Source organism: Kogia breviceps, chromosome 3, assembly GCF_026419965.1.
Source record: "Kogia breviceps isolate mKogBre1 chromosome 3, mKogBre1 haplotype 1, whole genome shotgun sequence".
Lineage (NCBI taxonomy): Eukaryota > Metazoa > Chordata > Mammalia > Artiodactyla > Physeteridae > Kogia > Kogia breviceps.
This window is the reverse complement of record NC_081312.1, coordinates 131,714,360-131,742,224: the sequence shown is the minus strand read 5'-3', so window position 1 is coordinate 131,742,224 and position 27,865 is coordinate 131,714,360. Positions and strand designations below refer to the sequence as shown.

Sequence of the window (27,865 nt, the reverse complement as noted above, 5' to 3'; positions counted from 1 at the left end):
TGACCCAAAGTAAGCCTTGATGCTGTCCGAAAATAAGGTCCTGAGGCTCTCCCTAACAGAGGCCCTGATAATGTCTTTAGTGAAGACCTTCACGCTGATCCCACAGAGGCCCTTCTGCTGCTCCTAAGTCATGCCCTGACAGTGTCCCGAACTCAGGCCCTAAAGATAAGCCTCACTTAGGCCCTTTGGCTGTACCTTCCTTATGCTCTGACGCTGTCTGTATAGGAAGCCCTGGCAGTGGTCCTGATTTAGGCCCTCACGCTGGTCCTAAGTAAGGCCCTGAGGCTCTCAATAACGAAGGTCTTCACGCTTTTCCTGGGTCATTTCGCGACGCTATCCCTGGCCCGGAACCTGACTCTGTCCCAAGCTCATGTCCTGCATCTTATCCTAAATGAAACCCTAATACTCTCCCTAACTAAGCCCCGACTAAACCTAACAAGGGCCTTCACACTATCTCTCACCAACATCCAGAATCTATCCCTAATGGTCCCTGCTGCAATCAATAACTAAAATCCGGACACTGTCCTGACCTATTACCCTGACTCATTTCTATCCACTGTCCTGATACTTTCCAAAAGAAAGCCTGTTGCAATCCTTAAGTGAAGACCTGAGGCTGTGCCTAACTCACGCCCTGAAACTTTCCCTAACTGAGGCCTTGATTCTGTGACTAACACAGGCCCTGCTCATGTCTTTCACTATGACCCGAATGCTGACCCAACAAAGCCCTGATGCTGTTCCTACGTCATGCCCTGTGTCTCCAGCTAGTGGGCTGACACTAGGCCTCACTCGGGCCTAGACGTTCTCCCTAAGTCAGGCTCTGATGCTGTCCCTACACGAAGCCCTGACACAGGTCCTAAATTAGGCCCCGATTCTCTAAGTAACTAAGGTCTTGACACCAGCCCAGGTCATTGGCTGACACTATCCCTGGCTCGGATCATGAGTCTGTCCCAAGCTAATGTCCTGCATCTTATCCTAATTGAAACCCTAATACTCTCCCTAACTAAGGCCCGGACTAATCCTAATTAAGGCATTGACCCTATCTCTCACTAAGGCCCAGAATGTGTCCCTAACATGGGACCTTCTGCAATCAATAATGAATATCCGGACACTATCCTGAGCTAATATCCTGACACATTTCTATCCACGGACCTGACACAGTCCCAAAGAAAGGCCTGTCGCTGTCCTTAAATGAAGACGAGAGGCTGTGCCTAACTCAGGCCCTGAAGCTTTTCCTAACGGAGGCCTCGATTCTCTGACTCACTCAGGCCCTGCTCATGTCCTTTACTATGACCCAAATGCTGACCCAACAAAGGCCCTGATGCTGCTTCGACGTCATGCCCTGACACTGTCTCCAGCTAGGGGCCTGAAGCTGGGCCTCACTCAGGCCCTCTTGCTTGCCCTAAGTCCGACCCTGATGCTGGTCCTAAATAAGCCCTCAGGTTCTCAGTAACTAAGGTCTTGACACTATCCCGAGGTCATTTGCTGACACAATCCCTAGACTTTACCCTAACCCTGTCCCTAGCTAATGTCCTGCCTCTTATGCTAACTGAAGCCCTTATGCTGTGCCGATGTCAGGACCTGAATTGAGTCCCCACGCCGTGACACTGTCCCTAACTAAGGCCTGGATGTTAGGCCTAACTCACGGCCTGACACTGTCCCTAACTAAGGCCCTGATGCCATCAATATCTAAAGTCCTCACACTATCCTCAGCTAATTTACTCTCCCATCTCTTACTAAGGTCCTGAAAATATCGCTACGTAATCCGTGACGCTGTCCCTAACAGAAGGCCTGCTCATGTCTTTAACGAAGACCATAATGCTGATCCAACAAAGGCACTGATGCTGCTCCTGTGTCACGCCCTGACAGTGTCCCCACCTACAGGAATGACGCTAGGCCTCACTCAGGCCCTGTCGCTCGCCCGAAGCCAGTCCGTGATGCTATTTTTACATGAAGCCCTAACATTGCTTCTAAAGAAGGCCCTGATGCTCTCAGTAACTAAGGTCTTGACACTATCTCTCACTAAGGCCTGGAATCTGTCCCTAACATGGGTCCTGCTGCAATCAATAACTAAAATCCGGACACTATCCTGAGCTAATATGCTGACACATTTCTATCCAAGGTTCTGACACTGTCCCAAAGAGAGCCCTGTCGCTCTCCTTAACTGAAGACGTGAGGCTGTGCCTAACTCAGGCCCCGAAGCATTCCTTAACCGAGGCCTTGATTCTGTGACTCACTCAAGCCCTGCTCATGTCTTTAACTATGATCTGAATGCTGACTCCACAAAGGCCCTGATGCTGCTCCTAAGTCATGCCCTGACAGTGTCTGCATCTAGGGGCCTGACGCTAGGCCTCACTCAGGCTCTCACATTCTCCCTATATCAGGCTCTGACACTGTCCCTACCTGAAGCCCTGGCACAGGTCCTAAATTAGGCCCTGATTCTCTACGTAACTAAGGGCTTGTTTCCAAACCTAGGTCATTACCTGACACTAGCCCTAGACCTGAACGTAAACTTCTCTTTTGCTAATGTTAAATTTAGCTAAAGAGATTCTTTAGGATGAAATTCCTTCATCTTCTGAATATAGTTTTCTGAGAAAAATAATGTTTAAACTCTTACGCACCTTAAACAAAATGTACTCAACTTCTGTGGAATATTCCTTTATACCAGCGTGTATGGTTTACTTCTGCATCTGCGTGTGTTGGCTTTCAGGGTGCTTGTAGGAATTCCTCCTGTTATGCTAACTAAATCCCTGATGCTGTCCCTAAATAACGCCCTGAAATTAGTCCCGAGGCTGTAAACCTGTTCCAAACTTAGGCCTGGAGGCTCCTCCTAGCTCAGTCCCTGACACTATGCCTAACAAAGGCTATAATGCTACTCCTAACTCAGGCCCTGACACTGTGTCTAACTAAGGCCCTAGTGCCGCCAGTATCTAGAGTCCTGATACTATCCTGAGTTAATATCTTGACCCAGGTCTTACCAAGGTCCTGAAACTGACCCAAAGTAAGCCTTGATGCTGTCCAAAAATGAGGCCCTGAGGCTCTCCCTAACAGAGGCCCTGATAATGTCTTTAATGAAGAACCTGACGCTGATCCCACAGAGGCCCTTCTGCTGCTCCTAAGTCATGCCCTGACAGTGTCCCGAACTCAGGCCCTGAAGATAAGCCTCACTTAGACCCTTTGGCTGTACCTTCCTTATGCTCTGACGCTGTCTGTATAGGAAGCCCTGGCAGTGGTCCTGATTTAGGCCCTCACGCTGGTCCTAACTACGGCCCTGAGGCTCTCAATAACGAAGGTCTTCACGCTTTTCCTGGGTCATTTCGTGACGCTATCCCTGGCCCGCAACCTGACTCTGTCCCAAGTTAATATCCTGCATCTTATCCTAACTGAAACCCTAATAGTCTCCCTAACTAAGCCCTGACTAACCCTAAATAAGTCCTTCACACTCGCTCTCACTAAAGCCCGGAATCTGTCCCTAACATGGGACCTGTTGAAATCAATAACTAAAATCTGGACACTATCCTGAGATAATTTCCTGCCGCATTTCTATGCACGTTCCTGATTCTGTCCCAAAGAAAGCCCTGTCAGTGTCCTTAAGTGAAGTCCTGAGGCTGTGCCTAACTCAGGCCCTGAAGCTTTTCCTAAATGAAGACTTGATGTTCTTAGTAACTCAGGTTCTGATCATATCTTTCACTGAGACCATAATGTTGACCCAACAAAGGCCCTGATGCTGCTCTTAAGTCATGCCCTGACAGTTTCTCCAGCTAAGATCCTGTTAATGTACACATTCAACGCAATCCTTACCAAAAGTCCAATGACATTTTCCATAGAAACAGGACGAACCATCTTAGGTTGTGTGTGGAACCACAAAGGACCCAGAAGAACCAAAGCGACCCTGAGGCAGGGGAACGTGTGGAGGCATCTCGCTCCCTGACTTCACACTTCATTATGAAGCTAGTCCCCAAAAATTGTGGCATTGGCAGAAAAACAGGCACACAGACCAGAGGAATAAAGCAGAGAGCACAGGAATCAACCTACAGGTATGTAATCAGTTAATTCACAAGAAAGGAGCCAAGAACATACACCAGGGAAAGGACAGGCCCCTCAATAAACGGTGCTGGGAAAACCAGACACCACACGCCAAAGAACAACATTCAACTGTCTACACCCCACACAAAATGGGCCAAAAACCCAGTTTTCCACATCAAGCCCTTCCTCTCCTGGGTCCTCTGGAGACAGACACCCACAGCGGTCAGCCCTGCACAGGAACCTTCTCCCCACTTTTCCTCACCTTCTCCCTCAGTGGCATCACCTCCTAGCAGGTCCTGAGGAGATCAGGCTCATGTCAGCCTGAACTGGACCCCCCAGTGTCCCAGAGCTGAAGCCTCGGCGGGTCCTGAGGAGACCCGGTTTCCGTTAGTGTGGACTTGACCCCGGGTTGTACCGAAGCCCGGCCATCAGCGTGGACTCAGCCCCGCGTGTTCCTGAAGCCAAAGCCCCAGCAGGTCCCGAGGAGACAGGGCTCCTCCCAGCATGAACATGAACAGCGTGATCTGAACAGACATCCTGGCAAAAAAGTTACAGATAGTAAAAGTCATACAGAAGAAAGCTCAACATCATATACCATTAGGGAACTACAAATTAAAATCATGAGACACCATAGCACACCAATTGGGACTGCTAAGCTCCAAAAATATGACAATACCAATTGCTAGAGTGTGAGGAACAAAAGGAACTCTCCCTCATAGCTGGGGGGATGCCTGTGCAGCCACTTTGTAAGACAATTTGGCAGTTTTTTCCAAAGCTAAACAAGTCTCACGTTGGGATCCAACAATCATACTTCCAGTATTTAGGCAACTGCTTTGAAAATCTATGTCCAAATGCAAACAAGGATGCAATTATGCACAGCAGCACTTCCATAATGGCTAAAAACTTGAAATCAGGATATCCTTCAAAAGATGAATGCATAAGCAAATTGGGATACATCCATGTCAAGGCGAGTAGGATATGCCACCTCAAAATATGTCTCTCTGGCATAAGGGTTATTGGTCTGCTTTAAAAAGAATAGGGCTTCCCTGGTGGCTCAGTGAGTAAGAGTCCACCTGCCGATTCAGGGGACACAGGTTCGAGGCCCGGTCCGGGAAGATCCCACATGCCGCACAGCAACTAAGCCTGTGCGCCACAACTACTGAGCCTGTGCTCTAGAGCCCGCGAGCCACAACTACTGAGCCCGTGTGCCACAACTACTGAAGCCTGCATGCCTAGAGCCTGTGCTCCGTGACAAGAAAAGCCACCACAATGAGAAGCCCCTGCTCGCCAACACCCAGAGAAAAGACTGCACGCAGCAACGAAGACCCAATGAAGCCAAAAATAAAATAATAAATTTATTTTTTAAAAAATCTCAGAAAACTGAGATTGCCGTTTTATGAAGGGCATTTACAATAGAGAAATCTCCATTTATAAGGGTATGTCCCTCTTTGCACCAAAAATAGAAGGATAATTAAATCTTAAGTAACTCTTTTCAATGGGGAAGTCCTGACTTAAATGTGCACACAGCCATACCCTTGTTTACTGTGCTTTGCATGATAACCTTCCATAACTGGCCTTCCCCCCTTCCCCAGCATCTTTTCTGTTTTTAGCTGAAGACGGTATTGAAGGGGATGGTTTGGGGAGTGACTCAGTTTTCCGTGGTATCCCCCCTCTATTCAGAAGGTATACATGTTATTAAACTTCTGCTTTTCTCCTGGTAATCTGTCTTTTATTACAGGGGCGGGGGGGGGCCTCAACCAAGAACCTAGAAAAGTAGAGGGAAAATTGCTTTTCCTCCCATACACATGCAGTGGAATACTACTCAGCAGAAAGGAATGCACCATCCACCTATGGAAAGACATGGATAAACCTTCAGCGTGTACTGCTAAGTGAAAAATCCAGCCTGAGCAGGCTGCACACAGTATGACCCCATTGATGACATCCCGGGAAAGGCAAAGCTACATAGATGATAAGCAGATCATGGGGTGGGGGGTTTGAAGTAGTCCATGTGATACTCTAGGATGGATACCTGTCACTATGCATTTGTCTAAGCCCATAGATGTGTGTAGCCCAAGGGGCCAATCATAATCTACTCAAATTTAGTTATTTAGGGTGTAGGATGTTGCACGATGGAATACGTCATGTGACAGAATCTAACGATTAGAAATATATGGAAACAACTCACTGTAGGGGATGGGGTAAAAGCTGCTGACTTAAGTTACCTTTGGAAATGAATGGAATCTGTAGGCTAAAGGCAAAATGGCCCGTATATATACAGTGGGCTTTGTTTTATGAAGTTCTTTCCAGGGTGTAGTAGCTAACAATTCTGAAACCTCTGCACATGTAATGTGGAAAGGAGCAATGCATAGATAAATGGCAGATGGTGGGAGCCAGGCTCCTTGCTGTGGGAGTGCGAACTTACAGGTACGCAAGGGGAGAGCCTCTGCCCTCGTAATCCTGGATCTGGGCTTCCTGGGAGGATGCCGACTGGCCGGGGGGAACACACAGATCTTCACGCCGGGAAGACCCTGCAGACATAGGAACTTCGCACCCCATCTTTCCATCCACACCTGCTGGAAACACTCAGCCCTCCGTAATCAGTCAACTGCAGCGTTTAAGACATTCTCACCCCTAAGCAGATAAAGGAGCGTGAGGGTCTGGCTTACCCCTAAGCTGTCCCAGAATCTAGGCCCTGGGGATGGAGACAGTTTGGGGATTCCTGGGCCTCTGAATCCAGGCCCTGGGGGTGGAGCCAGGTTGGGGCTCCTGGGCCTCTGAATCCAGGCTCTGGGGGTGGAGCCAAGTTGGGGGCTCCTGGGCCTCTGAATCCAGGCCCTGGGGGTGGAGCCAGGTTGGGGGTTCCTGGGCCTCTGACCAGCAGGTGAGAGGAAGGAGGAAGACCAGTCCTGAGGACAGAGGTGCCCTGAAGTCTGTGAGCCCAGGAGCCCCGATGGGACTCATTCCCAGTGAGGACATGGGCGGGGCCTGCAGTGGTTCTGTGTTCCCCCTGGGCCCTTTGATGAAGCCATGGCAGCACTGGGCCCAGACGTCTCCTGGCGGCGTCTCAAACTCTGACACAGTGGTTTTACAAAGGAACAAGAGAATGGAGCTGAGCCCCTGACGGCCACTCCTTTCTGGCTCTGAGTTGCTTCCAACAAGACCGCAGTCACCTGCATTAGTCTGCTGTGACCCATCTGCCCCCACTTTGCCTTTCCTCTCCCTCCCTGCCATGATTCCAGTGACATTTCCAGCCCGGACCCCTCTCCCAGGCCAGACGCCTCCGTCCAGTCACTGCACACCCATCTCACCTTGGGGGCTTAGCAGGGTTTCAGAGGACTGGGATCCTGCAGCTCCCCACACCCAGGAGCAGCCCCACCTTCCCAGGTTGCTGAGCCCAGGCACCAGGTGTAACCGAGCAGGACCCTGTGGGGCCTTCCCAGGACAGACCCCTCCCCCACACCCTCTGCTGTAGCTCCTCTCTGAAGTACCTGGATAACAGTGCCCGATGCATGCTTCCTCCACCACCAAGTGGAAGGAATTAACTACTTGATGATCAGGAACAGGTAACCCCGGAGCTCCTGGTGCTTAAGAATTTATAACGTTAACCGCCCGTTACCTCACCATCAATCAGAGAATTGTGCACCAGCTGATCACATACCCTGCGACCCCCCTCCTTCACTTGGCCTTGAAAATTGCTTTGCTGAAATCCTTCAGGGAGCTCGGGGTTTTAGAGCACAGGCCACCTGGCCTCCTTGTATCGGCACTTTGACAATTCAGGCTGCACCTTCCTCCACCACCCCCGGTGTCAGTAGACTGGTTCTGCTGCCCTCGGGCGAGCGGACCCACGTTCGGTTCGGTAACACTGGGGCCTCCCAGGCTCCCACTCGCCTTGTGCCCCAGTGACTGTCAGCTCCTTCTCCACAGTCTTGTTGCAGCAAAAACAGAAACGAAGTTTCCCTGCCCTGAGAACAAGGGGACAGCGAAAAGACTAGAGAAGAAACGTAACCTGGCCTGAAAGAGCTCATCACTCCTTGTTTCACTTTGTCACTCATTTGTAGTAACTAGATTTGTACCCTACAAAGCTAACCTCACTCCGACACTATGGAATTTACCTTCGGCACCCATCACCCCTCACTGTGTGTGTTACAGCCCCTGCTTCTCACTCCCTAACCTTATTATGTAACGCACTTAGATTCTATACGCTCCTCATAACAAATCACCCCCTAGTTTTTCATTTCAGAAACAAGGTCACTGGCCAATAAACCAGAGGCAAACGGACGCAATTACCAGTCTGCTGGACCCCAATTACCGGCGACCTGATGCCAGCGATGACTGTTTTGAAATAATGCAAAGGAAAGGAGGAATGCAAGACCTTCACTACTTTGATCCTTATCCTCTACCCTGGACTGCGGAAGCCCCACATATAAAATCTTCCCTGATTCTCAAAGAGGGGTGCCCAGTTCTTGAGGTGCTAGCCAGCTGTGTCTTCCCTGCTGCCTGGCAGAAAAATAAAGCCATCTGTCTCTTCCTCCAAAACCCCTGTCTCCGTATTTCTGTTCGGCCTCGGTGCACAGGGAAACCGATACTTTGACAACGGTCTGTGGCCAGTTCCCACACTAATTCCCCTCTACGCCCACAGCCCTGGCCCAAGCCGGATCTTGTGCCTGGTTCCTCCATCAGACCTGACAAACCTCCCTGCCCCACGGTGCGTCTCACATCCCACCCCAACGTGGTCTTTCTGAAGCATAAACGAGACTGTGACTCTCTCCCTCCTGTAATCCCCCAAAGTTTCCCCACTTTCGCTAGGGTATCTGCCAAGGCCCTGAGAGTCCCCGGCAGCCCCACTAGGCTGCTGACTCCTGGGTTCCCAGACACTGAGCACCTCAGCAGGCCAGGTGACACGGCAGGAAACCCCAGAACTGCTCACCTCAGGAGGGGGCTGGCACTGCCACTGCCTGATCAAAGAGAGCAGAGAAGGGTTCCCCAGCTGGGACACAAACTCTGCACGAGTGGCCTCTCCTTGAGCCATTAGCTCACCTCGTATGACTTGAGGGAAGGAAGGACCGAGGCACACTTGGTTCCTAAGGAGGATGCTATAGGCTCAGTCATGTCTCCCCAAATCCACATGCTGAATGCCTAACCCCCAGGACCCCAGGATGTGTCTGTATTTGGAGATGGGATTTTTAAAGAGATGATCAAAGTAAAAATGACGTCACTAGGGTGGATCCTAATCCAATAGGATTGATGTCCTACAAGAAGAGATTAGGACACAGATAGGCACAGGGGGAGACCATGTGAGGACCTGGGGAGAAGGTGGCTGTCTAAGCACCAAGGAGCGAGGCCTCAGGAGAAGCCAGCGTGCAGACACCTTGATCTCCGACAGCATCCAGGACTGGGAGATAGGCCTGTTATTCAAGCTGCGCAGTCTGTGGTATTTGTTACGGTGGTCCCGAGCAGACTCACAGGGTAACTCAGGGCTCAGACTGGACAGACCCCGCTCTCCATCCCCTTGTACGTGAGTTACAGGAGCCCCAGGCACTGAGGAGGGGGTCCCTGAGGAGGCACAAGATAGAAGATGCTAGGCATTAACACGACTGCATTCATGTTAAACGTGCCTGAAGTCCATTCACCTGAGATGGTTTTGTCCTGCATGTACATCGGCACCTTTAGTCTGAACTGCAGACCTTTGGCTTCACCACCTCCACTGCGAGCATTAGCTTCACCTGCTGTGGACCATCTCCTATAGGATTTCCAGAACCACAGAGCATCGAAGCTTCACAGAACCCAGAATCTGTGCGCTAGTGTCCGGGCGACCCTCACAACAGAGCCGCACAGCTGCCCATCAGAACCCATTTCCCTTTTTCCTGTGCACAGCTACCCTGCACATCCCAGCCTTCCCACCCCTTACAGCTGGGGCACAGTGTCTCGTGTTACCAAGGGGAAGGGGTGGAGGTGGTGAGGGCCTTGGCCAGCCTGCATCCTAGGACGGAGGGCACGATGTCCCTGTGGTCACCCCACCCCGCTGGTTGAAACACTCACCTGGAAGCAGGGAGGAGAAACAAAGTGGGGGCAGAGCCTGGGAACTGACACCCACCTGCCCTGGACTCTCACAGGAAGGGGACAGAGACATCTTGAGCTTCAGCCCAGTTTTGGGAGACACTATGTTCCAGCAACAAACTTGGCCTTAAACGCTAAGTTGCTTTACAAACCCCTCCCCAGCTGTCACAGAAAGTCAGGCTTCATCTCATCACACGTTTCTCAAACACCAGCTCACGCTGAGACCACCTCTCAGGTGATGGTGTTTCAGAGCAGCCCCTTTAAAAGATCCCTGGATTTCAGCTCTCCCCGCCCTGCCTTCAGTTTAAGGGAGAAGTTTCCTTGACAACCTACCTTGACAAACCTGCTCAGTTTCCTTAACAACCAAGCTTCGCAATCTCCCAAACTCTTCTCCTTCAAACATTCCTATTCTAAGCTTGATGAGCCTAAAGTGACAGTGCTGTCATCACGTGCCACAGGGTGACTCCTCCAAGCCCGTAGTTACTGGTTACATGATGCTACTGATGATGACATCCCAGAAGAGCCAGCTTTGCAATATCACCATTTCTGGACTCGGCACTGGGTCCCTTTCCACAGACAGAGTGGAGTGGCTGTTTCCACGGGCCCCGTGGTGGAAGAGCTCACCTAATGCAGCCAGGACTTCATCCTTTCCAGGTGATTCCAGGGTCCTCATTCTCCCCAGACCCCCACCCACATGGCTGCTGGCTGCTATCTATACGGGACCTTGGTAATCTCCTAAAATTAGGGTTATTTTATACACAGGTAATGGGTTGAATGCTGGTCCCAAAATATGTTCCCCCCAGAACACCGGAACCGGACCATATCTGGGAAAAGCGTCTTTGTATATGTAGTTAAGGGTCTCAAGGTGAGGCCATCTGGGGTTAGCGTGGCCCCCAATCCAATTGAGAGAGTCCTTATGAGACAAAAGAGGAGAAACACAAACATAGAGGAGAAGCCACGTGAAGGCAGAGACAGGAGGGCTGCAGCCGCAAGCCTGGGGATGCCTGGAGCCCCCCAAAGCTGGAAAAGGCAGGAAGAGCCCTATCCTGGAGCCTCTGGAGGGACGTCCATCCTGGAACACCTTGATCTCAGATGTCTGGTCTCCAGGACTGGGGGAGGATGAATTCCTGTTGTTTTAAACCACCCAGCTTGTGGTCATTTGTTACAGAAGCCACAGAACAGTCACACGGACCCTGCTCTGTGGGACCCTGGAAGTGTGGGTCTCATTAAAGACCAACAGAGGCTGGGTTACAGAACCCTTAGAGTCAGCACTGGGCCCCAGAAATTCTAAAGCAGTGGCTGGACACCAGAACGTTGAGGGGTCAGTCGGAAGCCAATCCCTAAGGGTGCCGGCTGCACACGGCCTCCCCAGGTTTTTATGCCTGCCTGTACAAGTTGGGGATAAGTATTTCCATCCTGATTCAGGACCTCTGATATCACCATTCACGCTGCCAATTAAGAACCCACTAGTTACACAGAGGAAAACCCTATCAGGAAAACCCTTGCTCCAGTGGTAAACAATTCTGAAGTTGGTCAGAGGTGGGGAATCATCTCTCATGCAGCCAGCAGCCCCCCCGCAAGGAACGTCCTCATTGCAAAGCTGGGGGACCATGTCAAGGCGTCCCTGAGTAAACATGAGCTGACCCCCAGGCCAGCTGCTGCTGAACTGTTCCCACCCTTCCCAGCTAAAACACCTGAATGTGTGCAAGGACTTGAAAGCCTAGAGGAAGGGCCATGGAGCCACACCAGCACGGAGGCCGACTTGGGGCCTGCAGGCCAGCCAGCATGGTCCTGGCCCCGGGCGCTCTTCTGGAAGCTTTCCATCTCCCTGCCCAATGTACCCCTCCTGTCCCGGCCCCCACCGCTTTTCTCCGTCCTCACCTCTGCCCGGGGAGAAATTCCAGCGGCAGGTATGGGTGACACATCCTCTTCTTTAGCAGGTGGCAGCGCGGCAACTCCTGCAGAAAGTCCACCAGAGCCCCACTCGCACCGGGCCACGCACAGAGCCGTGGGCCCTACTCCCTCCCACCAGCCCAGCCCCGAGACTGCCGATGGGGCAGAGAATATGGCGTCAGGCACAGCTGCAGGGGCTCTTGCTGCCTGGAGCGGTGTTTATATTGACCTCAGCCCAGGCACACCTGGGGAGGACTGGCCGGCCGGGTCAGACTGCCCAGGTCAGCCACTCCTCGCCCCTCAGGGGCTCACAGTTGCATAAAATGGACCTTGCTGCACCGGTCAGTTCCAAGGAACACGTGTAGGTCCTGAGGGTCAGGATAGACAAGGGGCTGCAGCCCTGGCTTGTTTTCTAACCATTTTATCTGGCCCATGAGTGGGAGACAACTTCAAGAAGACCCTCTCCTAATAAAAGGAACCCAGGAGTCAGGGAGAGGAGGGGTGGTGGGTGGAGACAGAGACCTGGTGCCCCGGCTGCAGTGGAAGTCTCTGGAAGACCAGGCGGAGGGAGGCCACACAGAGTGAAGCCCAGGGTCACAGACCTGTCGGAGCTGCTGTTTGTTAGTTCAAGTCCTGCTCTGAGGTGCTCTGTGTCAGCTCTGAGTGACAGGTGAGATGGGGGTGCTCTGCCATGAGGGCTATGCGCACGGTTCCTGTGTGCCCAGCCCTGCCGTGGTACCTGCACAAGGGTGTTCCGTATCCAAGGAGGGGCCTGACCACGAGAGTCCCGTGGGCTGCTGGGTAGCTGCACAGGTGAGCTCCATATCCTGGGAGGGGCCTGATCACGAGAGCCCCGTGGGCTGCTGGGTACCTGCCCAGGTGAGCTCCATACCCTGGGAGGGGCCTGACCACGAGAGCCCCGTGGGCTGCTGGGTACCTGCCCAGGTGAGCTGTATATCCTGCGAGGGGCCTGACCACGAGAGCCCCGTGGGCTACTGGGGAACTGGTAAAGATGTCGGGACAGTCAGTGAAGCCACTGAGGATATGCATCCAATAGTTCCTAATTCCTACACCCTGCTGGTCATTGTACCATCCCCCAGGACATAGTATTCTGTATGAGACTTACATGATGCTTTCTTCTGTATTCCATTAGTCCCAGAGGTCACAGAAATTTTGGCTTGTGACTGGCAGGACTCAGCATACAAGGAAGACAGTACTGCTGGGCCGTCCTCCCCCAAGGGTTCAAAACTTCCCGCACCACCTTTGGGGAAACTTAACTAAAACCTCAAAGATCTACCTCTGGAGAAGGGAACCCTCCTTCAATATGCAGACGACATTCTGATCCCCAGCCCTACTAAGGAGGCCTCTGAACTACCTAGCCAATAAAGGATAGAAGGTGTCCAAGACAAAGGCTCAAATATCACAGACTAAGGTGACCTGCCTGGGCTTCATTCTCACAGAAGGTCGGAGAAGCCCATCCCAGGAAAGGGAAGAAGTCATTTGCAGCCTTACCCCTTCTAAACCTAGAAGACAGCTTAAGGGTTCCTAGGGAGGTCGGGGTTTGCTGCATCTGGATCCCTAACTACAGTCTAATAGCTGGGCCTCTATAGGAAACATTGAAAGGAAAAGATGATGATCTGTTCGAATAGAATCCAGAAGCAGTCTTTCAAGAATGGAAAGAGCAGTTAATTCAGACCCTTGCCCTGGACCTCCCTAACTTAGCTAAACCCTTTGACCTTTACATTCTGGGTAGAAAGTGAATCGCCCTTGGAGTATTAGTGCAAAAACTGGGACCTCTTGAAATGGAACAATGCAAGAATGCCCTCCAGGTAGGAGAAAGTACGGTCACCAAGGGCTTGGCCCGCCGCCCCATCCGGCCAAGATACTGGGGGTATCTAAAAACCTGGAATCCGCAGCCCGCAAGGCCAACTCCCTCCTAAGGGGAAAGGACCGCACGCGGTGATCCTAACCACCCACCATGCCCTGAAGTTGCAGGCGTCGCTCCGTGGGCACACTGACCTCGAGTGAGGAAGCCCTCCAACTCCAACCTCCAGAGGGACAACTGGGGGCAACGGGTCCCCATGATGACCCGTGTGACCATCACTTGACGTGGATCTTCTCTCAGAAAACAACAAGAGCGTGCCCCAAAAGAGCAGACTACTGCTTGCAGGACTTACTGCACCCAGAGCGGAGCTCATAAGCTTGGCGGGGGAACCCTAAATAACGCTGTCACCATAGAAACGCCTACAGACACCGCGGTGAAGGCGGCAGCCGATGAGACCGGCTGCACTCCTGGCTACTTGAAAAGGCCGTTGACTCAGTGGCCGTCATGGGTCTGGATCACCACCGGCCCTGGACTGTGTGGGAGTTGAGCAGGCAGGGTTCTGACACCTGGTGCTGTTTGTACGTTAATTCAGGGGCCTAATTGAAGAAAGCGCAGACTACTGGTCAGAGCATCTAGGCTGGCAGAAACCGTCTGCCTAAGGTGGCCGAACAAATGTGGGCGGGGTAAAACCGGCCACCCCAGAGTCTCTGCGCATCTCTTTCCTGCACCCTTAAAGGTCATTAGAATCTATAACACTTCAAATGCTGGGGCTCAGGCGGACGAGCAGTGAGGGAAGAGCCCTGGGGACAGTCAACCTCACCTGGAGGCTGCTGGGGAGAAGTTCTGCCCCTCCCCCCGGGTATGAGGCCTCCCGACTCAGCACGAAGCAGTTACAGAAGCGGGATCTGCACCCTCAGCGCCCCAACAATGAGGAATGGGACAAAAGGCAGAGGAGGGGTTTGTCACCGGCAGAGCCCATGAAAAAATCCTGGGAGATAAAAATAGAATCCGGGCAATAAAGTAAAGTCTAACGTTTATTCCTTTGTGCTTTGTCTAATTTCACTTGCCCCTAGGTTTCCACATGCAGAGGTCCCACACCCGGCACTTCAGAACCTATTTCCTGGTGCAAAATGGCTGGGCCGACACCTCAGCTCGCGGGGCCCCATGCAGACTCCGCGACATGGAGCCTGAGCTCCAGCCAACCCGGCCCTCGAGACTCCGCCCCTTCCGTCCCGCTGATGCTGCCGGGATCCCCACACAGCAGCCCCGCCCACAGCCCTCGGGGGAGCGCACGCTCCCACCTCTCCCCGTTCTCTGATCAGAATCTAAAGTTTCCTTTGCTTCTGAACCAAACTCAGTCTCGTTCTCTTGGCTCCAATGACACGGGGCAGGGGACCCTTGTTGGGGCCCACTCTGCAGGATCAGTGACAGAAATTGAGAACATTGTAACTTCAATGAACAGATGTGTGAGCCAAACTGTAATTAACCTAGAGCCGTGTATAAGGCTCGGGTAAAATAAGATGTTTCCAACACTTCCATTTGATATTTCCATCACTTTAGTATAGGCAAGTTCAGTGAAGGGGTTTGTCTTATTTGTCAGGTCAACATTAGAGAAATGAAGTGATTTCTTTCCAAGGATGTACATCGAATAATCTTGGCTGAAGCTTCAATATAGTTTTGAATGCTTTTCCATTGAAAATGATACCTCTCTTTCAGCTCCCCCATTTCTGAGAAGCATAAAATCTTATAATTTATTATTACCAAAGGGGAAAGGTGCAGGGAGGGATAAATGAACAGTTTGGGATTAACACGTACACCCTGCTATGTATAAAATAGATCATCAACACAGAACTACTGTACAGCACAGGGAACTACACTCAATATTTTGTAATAACCTAGAAGCGGGAATAATCTGAAAACGAATAGATATTTTTATTGACATCATCTATCAATGACAGATACAATGTACCCTAACGGAGGCCGATGGTCAGCGCTTCTGACCCTGAAGACTTTAATCATCTTAAGTTCGGACTCTGCCTACTGCCCAAGGCCCTTAATGAACATACGTGTAGCCATAGCGTAAAATTCCCCAGTTTAGGGTTCAGGGAGACACTGATTTGGAAACATCCCTGGTGTTCTCTTACCATGCACGGGACCCTTCCTACAGCTAAAACATGACTCTGACACCCAGAAGGTGGTACACCATTTGATCGGGAAGAGTTTGGAAAAAGCATCTCATCTCCTCATCTCCACGGAGTCGGGTTCACCCCCCCAGTGTCTTTCCTAACAATCTCCCCACTTGGGGATGTCAGCACCTTCAACCTCCTGTTGCGCACAGTTTGGAATCTGTCCAGAGGATGAAGCGGAAGGATGAGAAACAATGAGAGAAAAGTCCTAGGTGTTCGGACAGGCACATGTCACTCTCATTTCCAATCAGGAAGACGAAATGACCAAAGGCTAAGATTGCCCATGGAAAAAGAATACGGCTTGAGGAAATCCCACTGTTTTGTGGCCAGTTCCCAAAAACACAAGTTGAAAAATGGAACTCAGGATCACTAAAATTCACGAAACTGCAGAGTTGAAAATATCTATCATTGAAAAATGTCTTGAGGGAAGTCACCGAAAAGGAATTGTAAGCAAGGGAGAATGGCAGGAAAGGGATTTGAAGAGGTAAAAAGGACTCATCATGAAAGCACAAAAAAGGGGCTGAACATCGCCAACGGTGCAGTTAGCCAAAAAGGGCGTATGCTTTTTTCCTGAATATATTCAAGAAAAGGGCATACACCCTTTTCAGCCAACCAAACAGGTGGGCATTGCAAATCAATACTACAAAAAGTATCACACTTCGCATCAGTCAGAAGAGCCATCCTCATAAAGTGTAAACACCAGAAATGCAGGACAGGGCGAGGAGTGAAGGGAGCCCTGTGAGGCTGATAGTGGAAATGTAAATTGCCAACGGGCACACTGAAGAAGTGTACTGTGTTTACTAAAACATCTAAACAGGTGAGCTACAGAGCATAGGGCACTTGCACTCATGGGCGAATATCTTGGGAAAAACAAAAATCGTCAGGATACAGGCACCCCAACGTTTACCGCCTCTCTGTTTAAAAGAGCCTCGACTTGGATAAAACCTAAATATACCTGGAAGGAAAAAATGGATAAAAGAGATGTGGTACATATGTAGAGTGGAATATAACTCAGCCAGGATATCAATGAAATAAGGCCAGTTGCATCAACTCAGGAGGAGTTATGTAAGATCATTCTAGGTAACATAAGTCAGAAAGAAAAAGACACATATCGTAAGATATAACTTAAAGGTAGAATCAACAATGGCTACACATGAAACAAATTACAAAACAGAAACATAGTCAAATATGTAGAAAACACACATAAGGCTGCCAAAGGGGAAAGGTGGGGAGGGGTGAGGCATTATCCAGGAGGTTGAAATTAGCAAAGATACCGTTCCAAATACCAAATTGATAATAGACGAGGCCTACACGGAACCTCAAAGAACTGCACTCAGCACATTCAAGTCACCAGAAAAAATTCTATACGACTGTTAAGAATCTGAAAAAGAATTTATTGATGTCTGTTTCTACGTGAATCAAGTGGATGTAGAACAGCAACAAACAGCGTTGAAAATCAGCTGTAACCAATATAACAATAGTAGAAAAAGACAGTGACAGACATAAAAACCCTTATAACTTTTGCTCAGGGGCTATGATGCAACATGGATTGAACACACCTAGACACACAGCAGGATGAGACATAAGGTTGGACACTCTTGGGACTGAGAGGATTGGTGAGGTTGAGTGAGCAAATGCAGACCCTTTAAAGTAATACTGTGTGCTACCCATTCCATGGGTCCCAACTCTCCAGGTGCAACGCAACCTTCCTACAGCTAAAAGATGCATGGGAAGCCCAGAGGATGATACACCGTGTGATGATGAAAGGTTTCGACAGCGCACCTCATTTTTCATCTCCTGGTGCTCGGGTTCACCATTCCAGCCGCTTTACTAACAATCTCCCCACTTTGAGAATCAGCACCTTTAACCTCCTGTTTCGAACAGTTTGCAATATGTGCCGAGGATGAACGGGAAAAGGGGGAACCAATGAGAGACTCGCTGGAGGTGTTTGGTCGGGCACATGTTACTCTCATTTCCCATCACGAAGAAGAATTCACCAAAGGCTCAGCCTGAAGCCCCGAAACCAGGATAGGGCCTGAGGCGATGCTGTGGTTTTCTGGGCCAGCTCACAAAAAGGGCAGTTGAAACATGGAGCTCAGGGGCACTGCAACTCACAAACCTGCACAGTGATAAATGACAACTACCATCCAAAAATACATTGAGTTAAGGCAACGAAGAGGATTTGAAAGCAAGGCAGAATTGCAGGAAACAGATTTCAAGAGGTAGATTGGAGTTTCCTTGAAAGCACATGAAAAGCGGCAGAACTTGGACAATGATGCAGTTGGCCAAAAAGGGAGTATGTGTTCCTTCCTGAATATATTCAGGTAAAAAAGCATACACACGTTTTGGCCAACCAAGCAAGCTGGGAGAGCAAATCAGCACTACAAAGAAGTCTCACTTCCCCCCGGTCAAAACGGCCATCTGAAAAAAGTGTAAAAAACCACAAATGCAGGACAGGCCATGGAAAACAGGAAACCTTGTTATGCTGACGGGCGGGATGAAAATTGCCGCAGACACTCTACAAAAGTGTATGGTGTTTCCTAAAACATCTAAACAACAGAGCTACAGAGCATAGGGCACTTCCACTCATGGGCGTATATCTTGGGAAGACTAAAAATCAACAAGACACAGGCACCCCAAAGCTTAGGGCTGCTCTGTTTACAAGAACCTCGACTTCGGTACCCGTTCCATATCCCAGGAAAGAGAAAAATGGATACAGAAGTTGTGAAACTTATGTACAATGGAATATCACTCAGCCATGAAATCAATGTCATAAGGCTAGTAGCAGCATAATGAGTGGATTTAGGTACGATAATTCAAAGTGAAAAAGGTCACACAGAAAAAGAAATTTATCAAAACATATCACTTATAGAGGGAATGTAAACATGGCTACAAAGAACTGAATTAAAACAGAACAGAGTCACGCTTTTAGAAAACACACTTATGCCTGCTTCAGGGGAAAGGTGAGGGGGGGTTTTCATAAAACAAGAGTTTGAAATTAGCACAGATACCGTTCCAAAAACCAAATATGTAATAGACAAGACCTACTCCTTGCTCAATGAACTGGACTCAACAGCTCCTATTCATCGCAGAAAAAAAATTCCAGCCCTTGTTTCTCAGGAGCTCTGGGGTCTACCTGCGAGGTAAACTTAACTCACCTGGCACAAGGCGGCCATCCCGGGTTTCACATCAACATGATCTCAGGCACAAACCTCCTGGCTTTTCCATTGTGTCTTTAAGTTACTTGTTGAAACAACTGCACAAATATGACAAAGATATAAAATCAGGCATCTTCTGCCCCAGTGCCTGCTCATAAATGATTTTCTGCCACTTTAATGATAAAGATAGAACATTTCAACATTCTGCTGCCCTTATTATTTGTCATTTTTCTTGATATTTCTATTGAATACTCTTTCAATATTTTAACAATGGAACATTTATTTACCTTGTTCCAGACCCAGCCTGTAGTGGTAAAGGTTTTGTTGTTATATTTCTATTATGTTTCCTTTAAAAATCATTATGCTATTTAACTGGATTAAGTCAATTCTACAGGCATTTATCTTATGATATTGATGAAATTAATACATAGAGGGCAGTAGTACAAGTTGATTGTACTCCAGAGCCTCTATTAGCACAGTTAAGTAAGTATAACTATTATCTATATGTAAACCAAAGTACATGCCAAGTGAGACTCTCCGACGCTTCTTCACTGTCTACCCCTCAAGCCTGTGAGAAATGGAATATTTCTTGCCATCTCAGTAAACAAAAGATGCCACAGTCATCCTCTCCAATGTGAGCGGGCAGGCCCTGAGGAACTCAGGATATGCAATTACAGGATGCAGGCCCCAGAGAGCTGAGGTGCATATCAAAGGAAGGAATTCGTGAGCCTGACTCCGGCATCTTCGCATAAGGAAAGCCCTGCATTCCTGTAGAACCTGGGAGAGCAGGTTCTCCTTAGCTGACAATCACCTTTTCACGTCCCCCATCAACTGCGCCAGCCCCCCGCCCTGTCCCCTCCCCCCCCCCCCCCCCCCGGTGCTTTAGCTCAGGGAGGAAGGGGCGCACAGGGCCTCGGCTGAACAAGAGGCCTGGGAGCCTCGGGAGGAACTTTCGCCGCTTTCCCCGCCGTCGGGAGGAGGGTCGCTGACGCTGCGGCCGGACCCTGCGCCTCCCTCGCCCCGTGTCCCCTCAGGACGTTCAGCCGCCCTCTCCCCACGCCCCCCGGGCCCCGCGAGCCAGGCCGAGGGCAGGGCCGAGAGGAGGGGCCGAAGTTCCCCGGGACCAGACCCCGAGGCCGCTCGTTCTGCACAGCAGCGGCGGGTGGCAGCGAAACGCTTCCCCTCAGAAGCTGCTCTTGCGCGGCCGCCCGGGCACCGGACCCACTTACCCGGCCCGCCGTCCCCACGACTGTCGCGGCTTCGGCCGCCGGGGCCCCTCCGCAGCCGGCAGCGTCAGTGAGGCCGCCCTCCCCTCGGGCTCCGGGGCAGCTCCGTGACGGCGGAGGGAAGAGACCCCGAGCCGGGAGCTCCAGCTCTGAGGAAACGCGGGCTCCGTTCTGGGCGCTGCGGGTGGGGCCGCTCTGCCTGAGGCCTCCTGGGAGGGAGCGGGGCGCCAGGAGCTCAGGGCCCCGTCGGGGGTCCTGGAGGGGCGGCCCGGCCTGAGGGCCCCGCCCACTGTGGCCGCAGCGCAGGCCTTTTCCCTGCAATCCTACACAAAAAGTCAGAAAGATACACACGGTCTACAGTGAATGTTCACAAATGGTGGTTGCTGCTGTGCTTACTATCCTATTAAACGTGGGAAATCCATAACACACTTGAAGTTAGAAGTTAACTATGAATGTTTACCTTTCCTTATTATGTCTCTGCTATTCACAATTGTCGTTAATGAATCAGAGGCTGTGGCATCACTAGTTAAAAATGAGCTCGTTTAAAAAATAGAACTCAGGCCCACCGGCCCTACTGTATCAGAATCTGCAATTTTACACTCTCTCCAGTGTACTTGTGGACCCATGAATAGTTGAAAGGTACATTTCTACCTCGACATGTCTTTTCTGTCTGAGAAATACGCACATTTTATCCAGTTTGATATAAATAAAACACTCAAAAATGCATATGTCCGTGTTGAAACCACCATTTTATCATTTCTTTTCCAGATAACTATAGTCTCTATACTGGTTTTATGGATCACATGACATACTCTTTTTTGTAGTTAGAAATAGAGAAAGCTACTTTGTAAAAAAAATTATATATATATGTATATATATATATATATATACATATATATATGTGGATAATAGAAGACACTCTTCTAAATTAAAACCAGTTCTCTTAATTTGCTCTTTTCTTCTTGGGTCACATTATGAACTCTTCCCGTGGCCACATGTCATGTGTACTTTTAATTTCAGGGACTGCTGACATCCCAGGATGTGCCCATAGATTTCTCTCAAGAGAACTGGGAATGACTGGACCGAGATCAATGGGAATTGTACAGGGATGTGATGTGACAAAAGTATAGGATCATGCTCTCCTTGGGTGAGGATACCTTCCTTCCAGAATTCCTTATCCACCCACAGGGTTTAGAGTCCTTCATTTGTAGAATGTCTCCTGGAATGTTCTGCTTCCTACAATAGGGTTTCAGATTGCAACGTTTCAGGAAATATTGGGAGTTTGTGGGTATAATTTATGTTATTCTTTGCAAATTGCAGCCTCCTTTTTAATATACTTTGTAACTGCTTGGGATGTGTCTATATGAACAGTGTACTATATGTTTCTGTTATAGTCCTTACAATATTTTATTCTCTTATCATCTGTAACAACCTTCCATGGATTCTTTGGGCTTAAGGTGTATTAAAAGGGAGACGGCGATTCTGGGACTTCCCTGGTGATGCAGTGGTTAAGACTGAGCCTGCCAATTCAGGGGACACGGGTTCGATCCCTAGTCTGGGAAGATCCCACGTGCAACGGAGCAACTAACCCAGTGGGCCACAACTACTGAGCCTGCGTGCCACAACTACTGAAGCTGGTGCACCTTGAGCCTGTGTGCCATTTATTTTTAGAGAATAAAATCACCTCTGAGTGATTACAATTTAGACCAGCTAGTCAAAATCCTTTATCACCTGTTCTTCTCAAACACTGATCAATGGAACAAGTTTTACTAGGGATAAGAGTGTAATTGTATTCTAGAGTTCATATCGGCAATATGGTTTTTGACCTTGATGCTGGATCACGACATTTCAATGGTATAACTGCTATTAATTGTCTCTTTGTTCAATGATTAAAGTCTCACATGATCTGAGTTCAGACTGGAGCCCTCCTGGTTGGTTTCTGTCTATTGCAGATTTCTTCCAGTATGAAAGGACAAGAGCAATACGGCTTACTTTACACAATGTCTTCAAACTAAATGATGACATAATCTACATTCAATTAATTTATACATACCCTACTGTAGAGCAGGGTTTGTTACGGTGGCAGAGCCCGGTAATTATGTAAAACTGAAACTTTTATCTGCACTGGTTCAAGTCCTCCTCCTAAGAATATGTTTATAATCAACACTCTTTCACAAGTTACCCAATTTAATTCACCATAGCATTCCTCATATTAACTAAATGGAAAATCCTAAGCTATATACAAATCCAGAAAGGGCCAAAAATCATCTGCCCACATGGATTATTACAACCCATTGCTGAGGCATTCAAATTACTTATTAAAGACCCACTATGTCCATCAACAGCATCAATTTATATATTATTGCCCCAATGCTAGCCTTAACCCTGGCTCTCACAACATGAATTCCTCTTCCCATATCTTAGCCACTAATTAATATAAATGTAGGCATACTCTTTATATTAGCCATATCACACCTAGCCATTTATTCCGTCCTCAGTTCTGGATGAGCTTCACATTCAACATACTCACTCACTGGAGCTCTAGGGACAGTAGCATAGACAATCTCATATGAAGTAATGTAGCAGTTATTCTATCCTCAGTCTTACTGATAAATGGATCATTTACACTTTCAACAGTAATTATTACACAGGAACACCTATGACTATTTTCTTCTGACCCCTACTCAGAATTTTATTATCTCCGCAGTAGCAGAGATTCAATGAAGCCTCACTTGATTCAACAGAAGTAGAATCAAAACCTGTATATGACTTCAATGTAGAAGATGTAGCAGGCCCATTCACCTCTTCCTTGCTAGACAATATGTCAATTTCCTTATAATAAACATTTCCACAACAATCCATTTGTAGGAGCATTCGACAATCCCTAGGTGCCAGAATTATATACACGCCAAGTCATCATTAAAACACATCTAACAATCTCCTTTCTATGAATTTGAGCATCCTACCCACAATTTTGATATGATCAACGTCTACATCTCGTATAAAAATTTTTTTTCTACTAACATTAGCCCGATGTATATGAGAGTTTTCACTACCTGTCATCATACCAGGCAACCCACCACAAACTTAAGAAATATGTCTGACAAAAGAGTTACTGTGATAGAGTAAATTATAGAGGTTTCAATGCTCTTATTCCTGGAATTGAATTCTTCCTAAGAATTTTATATTCTCCATGTTACCACATTACAGGACATGCTATATACTAAGGTTCACTAGGTAAGCTTCAGGCCCATACCCCCAACATGTTGTCGTAGATCCTTCCTGTACTAATAAACTCTCATTGTTTTTACTATCATTCTACTGACCATTATCACAGGAAATATAATTGTATAAGAAGCTCACACTGGTTAATGGTATCCCCATTCTAATAAAAAACACAAACCCATAAGCTACAGAAGCATCCAACAAATATTTCCTAAAACAATCCACCACACCAATACTACTTATAATGGCTAGTATCATTAATCTAATATACTCTGGTCATGGAACACAATGAATAACAAAAATCTTTCATCCAGCAGCATCCACCCTCATGACAATCGCCCTTGTCACAAAAGTAGGACTTTCCCCATTTCACTTCTGAGTGCCTCAAGTCACACAAGGCGTCCCATGAACAGCAGGCCTGATGCTATTAATATGACAAAAGTGCACCCCTGTCAGTTTTATACCACATGTCACCATCCATCAACCTAAATATACTATTAATCATAGTGATATTATAAATCATAGCTGGAGGCTGAGGGAGATTTAGTCAGACTCACCTGGAAAAAATTAAACCCTCCTCATCAATTGCCCATATAGGATGAATAACAGCCGTTATAAAGTATATTCCGATTATAACAATCCTAAACATACTAATTTATATCATAACAATACTCTCTTCTTATTATTTATGCCCAGAGCATGGACTACAAGAGTGTCATTATCACACACATGAGGTAAAACACCTCCCATCACAATCCTTTTCCTCACCATTATAGTATCATTAGGACATAGTCCATCACTATCAGGGTTTTTACCCAAATGAATACTTATCCAAGAGATAACAAAAATGACAACATCATTCTACCAACATTAATAGCCATCACAGCAGTGCTCAGCATATATTTCTACTTGCAGCTAACATACTCCACATCACTAACTGTATTCCCTTCATGAAACAACACAAAAACAAGGCACATTGAACATTCAAAGAAATAACCTTCCTATCATTACCAATCATAAAACCCAGACAATTACTCCACAGAACACCCATTCCATCCGTGCTGGACTAGGAATTTAGGTTAGTTCAGACCAAGAGCTTTCATAACCCAAAACAAGTAAAATTTACTTAATTTCTAAAAATAAGGATTGAAAGACTTCATCCTACATCAATTGAATGTAAAGCAAACATTGTAGTTAAGCCAAATCTTTAGGAGACTGATGAGTTTTAACCCCAGGAAACTTTAGTTAACAGGCAAATCCTCTAGTCAACTGGCTTCAATCTGCTTCTTCTTCATTTGAGAAAGAAAAAAAGAAAAAAGGCAGGAAAATCTCTGGCAGAATTGAAGCTGCTTCTCTGAAATTACAATTCAATTTGTTGATTCACCACAGGGTTTGTGAGAAAGAGGGCTCAATCTCTGTCTTCAGATTTACAGTCGAATGCTAGCTCAGTCATTTTACCTCTGTTCATACACTGTTGATTATTTTCAACAAATCACAAAGATATCGGCATCTTATAATTACTATTTGGTGCTTGAGCTGGAGTAGCAGGCAGCACCTTAAGAATATTAATCCAGGCTGAGCTATGCTAACCTGGAGCGCTACTTGGAGACGCACAAATCTGTAACGTGGTCACAACAGTCCCTGCACTTGTAATAATTTTCTTTATTGTTGTACCCCTTATATTGCAGGGTTTGAAAACTCACTTGGGCCACTAATAACTCGCACACCTGAGGTAGCATTTCCCCGAGTAAACCATGTAAATTTTTGACTACTTCCCCCATCGTTCTTACTCCTACTCATGTCACCAATAGTAGAAGCTTGTTCTGGTACCCGTGGACCGTGTATTCAGCTCTAGCCTGCAACCTGGCCCACGCAGGAGCCTCTGTCGACATAACCATTTCCTCCTTACATTTATCAGGTGTCTCCTCAATTCTTGGTGCTATTGCTTTTATTACTATAGTCTTTCATACAAAACCAGCAGTCATACCCCAATACCAAACACCATTATTTGTTTAATCTTCCCCAACTATAGCCATATTACTATAATTACCACTCTCAGTCCAAGCAGCCAGAATTGCCATACTCTTAAGAGATAGAAATCTCAACACTACTTTCTCTGACCCTGCAGGGGGAGGCCGAATCCTATACCAACACCTATTTTGATTCTTTGGTCACTCTGAAGTCTGTATTCATGGCCTACCAGGGTTTGTTATAAATTCACACATCATTACACACTATTTAGGACAAAAGGTGCCTTTCAGCTATTTAGGAATAGTATGAGTCATGCCCACTGGCTTTTTAGGATTTCTCTTGTGGGCCCATCATATATTTACCATAGGGATAGCTGTCCACTCAGGAGCATACTTGGCAAAAGCTACCATAATTGCTTCTATCCCGACAGGAGTGTGCTTTCTCTGGTTGCAGTGAGCAGTAGCGACTCTACGCTGCGGTGCATTGCCTTTTCACTGAAAAGGCTTTCTTTATTGCAGAGCATGGCTTTCACGCTCTAGAGGGCAGGCTCAGTAGTTGTGGCACATGGGCTTTTTGCTCCACGGCAGGTGGAATATTCCCACACGATGGCTCGAACCCGTGTCCCCTGCATTGGCAGGCAAATTCTTAACCACTGCACCACCAGGGAAGTCCCTGGTTAGCAACTGTTCACGGAGGTAATATTATATGACCTCCAATATATTATGAGTTTTAGGCTTTAGTTTTTCTTTTTACAGTAGGAGGTTTCACAGGAATCATCTTAGTGAACTCATCCCCGGACGCTATCCTCCAGGATACATACTATGTAGCAGCACACTTCCATGACCTAATGTCCATGGGAGCGGGCTTCACTATTACGGGAGGCTTCCTACACGGATTCCCACTATTCTCAGGTTACACAGTGAACTCAGCATGAGCAAAAAGTCACTTCACGCGTATATTTGTAGTAGTAAATATGACTTCCCGCAGCACTTTCTGGCCTCTCAGGAATGTCATTACTTTAGTCTCAGTACTCGGAGGCACACACAACATGAAATATTGTGTCTTTTGGCTCACTCATCTCAATAGCAGCAGTAATGCTAATCATAATCTTCATACTTTGAAAAGCATTTGCATCTAAACAAGAAGGCTAAGCACTAGAAACTGATACTCCTAACCTAGAATTGTTACATAAATGCCCTCCACCATATCCTATGTTTCAAGATCCTACCTATGTAAATATAAAATAAGGAAGGTCTCAAGTCCTTTTCAACCACTTTCAAGCCAACACCGTAACAATTATGTCTTTCTCAATAAATGAGATAAAAGTAAAAAGTGATGTAGCTTTGTCAAACTTAAATCAGAGGCTAAAATCCTGTATATCACGAAGGCATATCAATTTCATCTAGGATCTCAAGATATAACATCACCGATTATGGAAGAACATTTACATTCTCATCATCACACATTAATAGTGATTTTTGAAACTAGTTCTCTATATTATTTCTCTAACATTGACAACTAAACTAACTCATATACATATAATAGATGCACAGGTAGAGAAAATGTGAACAATTTATCAGCCATTATTGTAATCTTAATTGCTCTATCATCATTGTGAATCCTTTACATGATACATGAAATCAATAACTCTTCCCAAACCATAAAATCGATGGGTCAGTAATGATACTGAAGCTACAAATACACAGATTATGAAGATTTAAATGTTGGCTCCTCTGTAATCCCCACATCAGGGCTAAAACCAGGAGAATAATGACTAATAGAAGTCAACAACCACGGAGTTAGAGAGAGTCATAGAATATTAGTTTCATCTGAAATTGTTGTACACTCCTGAGCTGTTCCTTCTCAGGCCTAAAAAGGGCTGCTATCCCAGAACGCCTAAATTAAAGAATCCTAATACCAACAGGACCAGGCCTATGTTGTAGACAAGAGAGCTCATTTTCCTGAGTTCAAAGACAGGCCAGAGGGATATGGCTGAGATGACGGGTGAATCTGGAGCCCATGGGGATGCACTCTCCAAGCTCCAGGATAGGAATGGGCCATTATTGGTTTAATGGACCTCTGGGGTCCCAGGCCACCCACACCACACCCTCCCGAGCAGGATCTTGGCAACATTCCCTGTCAGTGATGAGACAACCTAGCACTTGTCACGCCCCGATGTTGTGTCCTATGTGGGCACCATGCTGTGGGGACCACACCCACACTCTGCAGGTCCATGCTACAGGGTCCTTCTTGCCTCAGGAGTAGAGACCACCCAGCAAGCAGTTCGCTCCCCAACCAGCA

General features: G+C 47.7%; 1 long non-coding RNA gene across 1 annotated transcript; it reads right to left on the bottom strand.

Annotated features, from left to right (window-relative positions):
* Positions 1 to 4,383: 4,383 nt before the first annotated feature.
* Positions 4,384 to 20,562, bottom strand: LOC136793938 (uncharacterized). The gene is made up of 3 exons (XR_010840035.1): positions 20,372 to 20,562; positions 19,143 to 19,240; positions 4,384 to 4,560 (listed from the first exon to the last, which is right to left on the bottom strand). It is a non-coding gene; the product is annotated as an uncharacterized lncRNA (long non-coding RNA).
* Between the last annotated feature and the right edge of the window lie 7,303 nt (positions 20,563 to 27,865).